Genomic DNA, 6,069 nt, shown 5'->3' on the forward strand with positions numbered 1-6,069 from the left:
TTGGTAAAAAGTTCGGCGTTGTAGAGACTGCATTTTCAGATTTTTTTCTTAGCCAAACGTGATGAACAAAACAGCGATTTCTCCTACACAAGTAATATTTTTGGAAAAACTGAACATTTGCTATCTAACTGAGTCTCCTCATTGAAAACATCATAAATTCTTCAAAGGTAAATTATTTTATTTGAATGCTTTTCTTGTTTTTGTGAAAATGTTGCCTGCTGAATGCTAGGCTTAATGCTATGCTAGCTATCAATACTCTTACACAAATGCTTGTGTAGTTATGGTTGAAAAACACAATTTGAAAATCTGAGATGACAGTGTTGTTAACAAAAGGCTAAGCTTGTGAGCCAATATTTATTTCATTTAATTTGCGATGTTCATGAATAGAAAAAGTTGCGTTATGCTAATGCCTTATAGTTGAAGTATTTTTCTGTCGATTTCTCAGCCAAGCAGGATGAACAAACGTGACGTTTTTTGCCTACAAAAATATTATTTTTGGAAAAAAGGAACATTTGCTATCTAACTGGGAGTCTCCTGAGTGAAAGCATCTGAAGTTCTTCAAAGATTAATGATTTAATTGGGTTGTTTTTCTTATTTTTGTGAAAATGTTGCCTGCTGCCAGCACAGCCTAGCATAGCATTATGCTATGCTAAACTTACACAAATGCTTGTCTAGCGTTGGCTGTAACGCATATTTTAAATCTGAGATGACAGTGTTGTTAACAAAAGGCTAAGCTTGTGTTTGAATATATTTATTTCATTTCATTTGCGATTTTCATGAATAGGAAACGTTGCGTTATGGTAATGTGCTTGAGGCTATGATTACGCTCCCGGATACGGGATTGCTCGTCGCTAGAGGTTAACCTCTTGCCTCTACCTGGGACGCTTGCGTCCCAACTAGAGCTCTGGAAATGCAAATGCGCTACGCTAAATGCTAATAGTATTAGTTAAAACTCAAAAGTTCATTAAAATACACATGCAGGGTATCAAATTAAAGCTACACTCGTTGTGAATCCAGGCAACAAGTCCGATTTTTAAAATGCTTTTCGGCGACAGCATGAGAAGCTATTATCTGATAGCATGCACCAATACACTACAACAGAAAAGCACAGCAGGGGACGTAAACAAAATAATTAGCATTTCGGCGTTACACAAACCGCACAATAAAATAGAAAACAGTCATTACCTTTCACCATCTTCTTTGTTGGCACTCCTAGATGTCCCATAAACACTATTGGGTCTTTATTTCGATTAAATCGGGCCATATAAAGCCAAGATATCGTTATATGTAGACTGTGTGATAAACGAAAAAACAGCGATTTCACAACGTAACGTCATTTTTAAAATTCAAAAGTAGACGATAAACTTTCACAAAACACTTCGAAATACGTTTGTAATGCTACTTTAGGTATTAGTAAACGTTAATAAGCGATAAAAATCATCCGTAGGCGATGTAAATATCATTAGCTGTCGTCTTGGAAAAAATTTCAGGAGAGAGCTCTTCCGGAATGATCTGGGCGGAGACCGGAGGTAAGCGGTGCCCCTGTTTCGGTTCAACCAAGAATCAAAGATGATTCAATTCACAAGACTCTAGACAACATGGGGATGCTGTGGGAGTTGAATGCTCGGTCTTATCTAATTCGGCTCACTGTTAACAATTGCTGGAAGTGGCGCAAGGATATTTATTTCCATTTTCTGTGATCAGGTTTTCCTGCGCTTTCCGATGTAACGCACGTTATGTAATAGCCACAGTCGTGATTTAACCAGTTTTAAAAACGTCCGAGGGTTTCCTATCCACACATTCTAACCATATGAACGTACTATATTCCTGGCATGAGTAGCAGGGCGCTGAAATGTTGCGCGATTTTTAACAAAATGTTCAAAAAAGTAGAGGGTCGACTGAAGAGGTTAAAAGTGGTAGGACAAATGCGGACTTCCAGATCATTGGAATTTCATTACATTCCAGGGTTAGATAGAACAGATCTGTACGTGGTTCAGCTATGAAATTAGCTGCTAGATTTAAAAAGCAGGGATCCAAAAGATCAGGACCTGCATGTTAAGGTTTTCTTCTGTCGAAGGAGAGGAGGACCAAAATGCAGCGTGGTTATTTCGATACATGTTTAATAAAAGATAAACACGAACAATACAAAACAATAAACGTACTGTGAAAACCTAAACAGCCTTATCTGGTGCAAACAAACACTGAGCTAGGAACAATCACCCACGAAATGCTCAAAGAATATGGCTGCCTAAATATGGTTCCCAATCAGAGACAACGATAAACACCTGCCTCTGATTGAGAACCACTCTAGGCAACCATAGACTTACCTAGACAACTCTACTATACCACAAACCCATTACCTACAAAAACCCCAAGACAAAAACACACCACATAAATAACCCATGTCACACCCTGGCCTGACCAAAATAATAAAGAAAACACAAAATACTAAGACCAGGGCGTGACACAGCAGACTTTCTCTGATCTAAGGATTTCGGAGCTTTATGTACCACCTGCACTGAGAATGGCAAGAAGCAAAAAGTTTGACCAGCTCTCACTGGTTCATCCACACAGGGTTGTACAGAGACAGAGGACACTGAATCAAACAGCCTACCAGATGACACAAAGTGCTCATTGAAACAATTCAGCATTTCAGTTTTGTCATATACAGCAACAGAGTCCTTCAAAACACATGCCGGTTATTCATTAAACTTTACTGTTACCAGACATAGACTTAATAGCCTTCCAAAACATTCTAGGGTCATTCAGGTTATCAGTGGTAACATACATAAAATATTCAGACTTGGCCTTCCTGATAAGAAAAGAACACTTGTTTCGTAACTGCCTAAAAATAAGCCAATCAGCATCAGAACATGATTTCCTTGCTTTAGCCCATGCTAGATTACAGTCGTGAATAATACAAGACAGCTCAGAAGATAACCATGGATTATCCCGCCCTTTAACCCTGAACATGCGGTATGGGGCATTTTTGTTTACTATTTGGAAAAAAACACCATGAAATAATTTCCAGGCAGTTTCCACATCAGGGATAAACTCAATCTTGCTCCAGTCAAAATAAAACAAATCATGAAAGAACCTGCTCATTAAAACACTTCAAATTTCTCTTACAAATAAAACGTGGGTTTGTCTTTGGAACCTTAGTATTTCTAACAGCAACAACAGCACAATGGTCACTTAAATCATTACAAAAAACACCAACCGCAGAATATTTATGTGGAACATTTGTCAATATCAAATCAATCAGGGTAGATTTATCTATAACAGCCAATCACAGTCATAGAGAGACCATTTTGAAACCTCAATATTCAAAGCAAGAAATTCCAACTGTTTACAAATAGTTTCAGACTTTGCCACACTTACATGAAATTTAGAGGATATGATCGGGGATATGATTTCAAAAGTGTAATTCTCACCTTTGCTGCATTTCATTTGAAAGCATAGATCATGTAAGATAAGCGCAATAGCGACAGCCCAACAGGAAGTTCAGCTCTGGCGTTCTGGTCTCTTGTAATCTGGGTTAAGTCAAGTCACAACAGGGGTATTTAGCCTACCTTCAGTATATCTTCGCTGTTCACTGCGAAAACCCTGAAATCTACTGAAATGCTGAATGAGAGCGCAGAATCTATCTCAGAAACAAAATAACTTTATTTGAGAAGTGTTGTATTACAGAGGTAGACTGTTCTGTTCCACTCAAGACGCAGGTTTTGAAGAGGCTGATAGCAGTTAGGATGTTCGCACCACTGTGCACATTTTTTCTTCTTGGAGAGATGGGTATGTTTAATTTACTTTTATTATAATGGCATGTTCAGTATATGTTTTTTAAACTCAGTCACTTTTAGCAATAGCTTTCATCAGGGAATATAATGATACAATACATTTTTATTTAAACTCAGACACTTTGAGGCATTCCAATCTTGCATGGTTATGTGTATATATAACATAATATATTGATATAGGATGTTGTCTTTTCTTTTGTTGTACAACAGCGTAACAGCCAATGTTGGGGACACAGTGACTTTGCAGCACTTCTATGAAGGCGACGTGGCCATGCATTTCTCCTGGTTCAAGCAACCCTTGGGAGAAAAACCTCAGCTCCTCTCAACCATCTATAAGTATGACAAGAGTCCTACATTTTACCATGAATTCAAGGGTAACCCTCAATTTTCAATGCAATGCGGCCAAGGAATTAATCACCTCAGTATCTCAGACTCAGTATCTCAGCTCGGATTCAGCCACGTACTACTTTGGGAGCGCTCACTCAAATGTGTTGGAATTTGGACAATTGTCTATGTAAAAGGTACAGTCCTGAGAAATGTATTTTAATATTCCGTAAAATATTTTTTGAGAAAGTCTGAATTGGTAGACAAAGAGTAGTGATGAGTTAACCTAAGCAAAAATCATTTTAGGATTTTTTTTTTTATATCAGGTATTATCACATTGTGAAGATTCTCTCATTGAGTAAGAACACTTGAAACAGCAAAGTTGTAGATAGTTAAGACAGATTTAACAAACATTTTAAACGCTCTTTTCAGATTCATGCTCCAACAGCAAGACAGTTGTACATCAGTCTGTGTCTGAGTCAGTCCAACCAGGAGACTCTGTGACTCTGAACTGTACAATACACACTGAGACTTGTGCAGGAGAACAGTGTCTATTGGTTCAGACATGGCGCAGGAGAATCCCATCCAGGAATAATTTACAACCCATGGAGACAGTAGTGATCAGTGTGAGAAGAGCCCTGAGGCTGGGTGTCCTACACAGAGCTGGGTCTACAACCTCCCCAAGAGGAACCTCAGCCTCTCTGATGCTGGGACTTACTACTGTGCTGTGGCCTTATGTGGGGAGATACTCTTTGGGAAAGGGACCAAGCTGGACATTCAAGATAAATCTCTTATGCTCTTTTGTTCAAATTACATAAACATTACATTTACGTACCCAGTTGATTATTATAAAAGAACATGTGTTCTCAATGACTTCATTAACATTTGAGTAATTTGCCAGAACTATCCAGAGAACTTTGGGTTAAGTGTCTTGCTTAAGGGCACATTGACAGTTCGGGGATTCAAACCAGTAACCTTTCATTTACTGGCCCAGTGCTCTTAACCACTAGGCTACCATCCACCCTACGTATTGACTTACCTGATCAAATAATTGCAAAATAAAATACATGCTATTACACTATAATAACCTCTACTGTATAATAGAAAACATGTCATTTGTTTCAGTGGGTGATACTCAAGTAGCGACTGAAGTGGATATGAGGATACTTGTCCTCTTCTCCTTCATAAGAACTGGATTTCTCCTCTGCTGTCTGACCATCTACCTCATCAGGAAATAGATGAATTCAATGATTCAGTTTTTCAATCCTTCAGCTGTTACAAATACAAATGTGGTTAACTGACTTTTCAAATGTTTCAGTGCTCGTCAGCTTTGGTAACATAACGTAAAGTAAAATGTTCATATTTCAGCCTTTTGACATGCTGAGGATTCATAAATACCCCCATAAATGCCTTTCTCCCCTCTCTCTTGACTACTGAAGGACTTGAATAGCCTTTGTTAAACATAGAGAGTCTGGGAACATCAAACGGTGGGGGGAAAGGAACCATATTTCGGTAATCCAACCAGTGGAAAATATGTGTTGGTACTTAATGAATATGATGTTAGTTCTGTTGTCATCTGAGGCATTATGACTGATGACAGGATGACATAAACTGTATCTGGGAATGTCTACATATTCTAGTTATCAGATTGACATGGAATAGTTGTGCAATTTAAATGTTTAAATATGAAAATATTTGTGAAAAGATGAAATGTAATTTTAGCTTTCAAATTAGATAATTGGGTTTTCATAAGGTTAGAGCTCTGCTCAATCAGTGGCCCGCCCTTGTGAAGAGACATGGGTTATAAACTATGAAACACACCCTTCTCTCCCTCCACTATATAAGCCCTTGATGAAAATGTAACCTCCTGTTCCGAGGACGTGAGGACGACCATCCCATGTTAAAAGGACTAACATGTCAACTACAGAACTAAGCCAACCTCAGCTTG

General features: G+C 38.3%; 1 pseudogene; it reads left to right on the top strand.

Annotated features, from left to right (window-relative positions):
• Window positions 1–3,923: 3,923 nt before the first annotated feature.
• Window positions 3,924–5,010, top strand: LOC115139066 (uncharacterized; annotated as a pseudogene).
• Window positions 5,011–6,069: the final 1,059 nt, after the last annotated feature.

Source organism: Oncorhynchus nerka, linkage group LG12 (assembly GCF_034236695.1).
Source record: "Oncorhynchus nerka isolate Pitt River linkage group LG12, Oner_Uvic_2.0, whole genome shotgun sequence".
Classification (NCBI taxonomy): Eukaryota; Metazoa; Chordata; class Actinopteri; order Salmoniformes; family Salmonidae; genus Oncorhynchus; species Oncorhynchus nerka.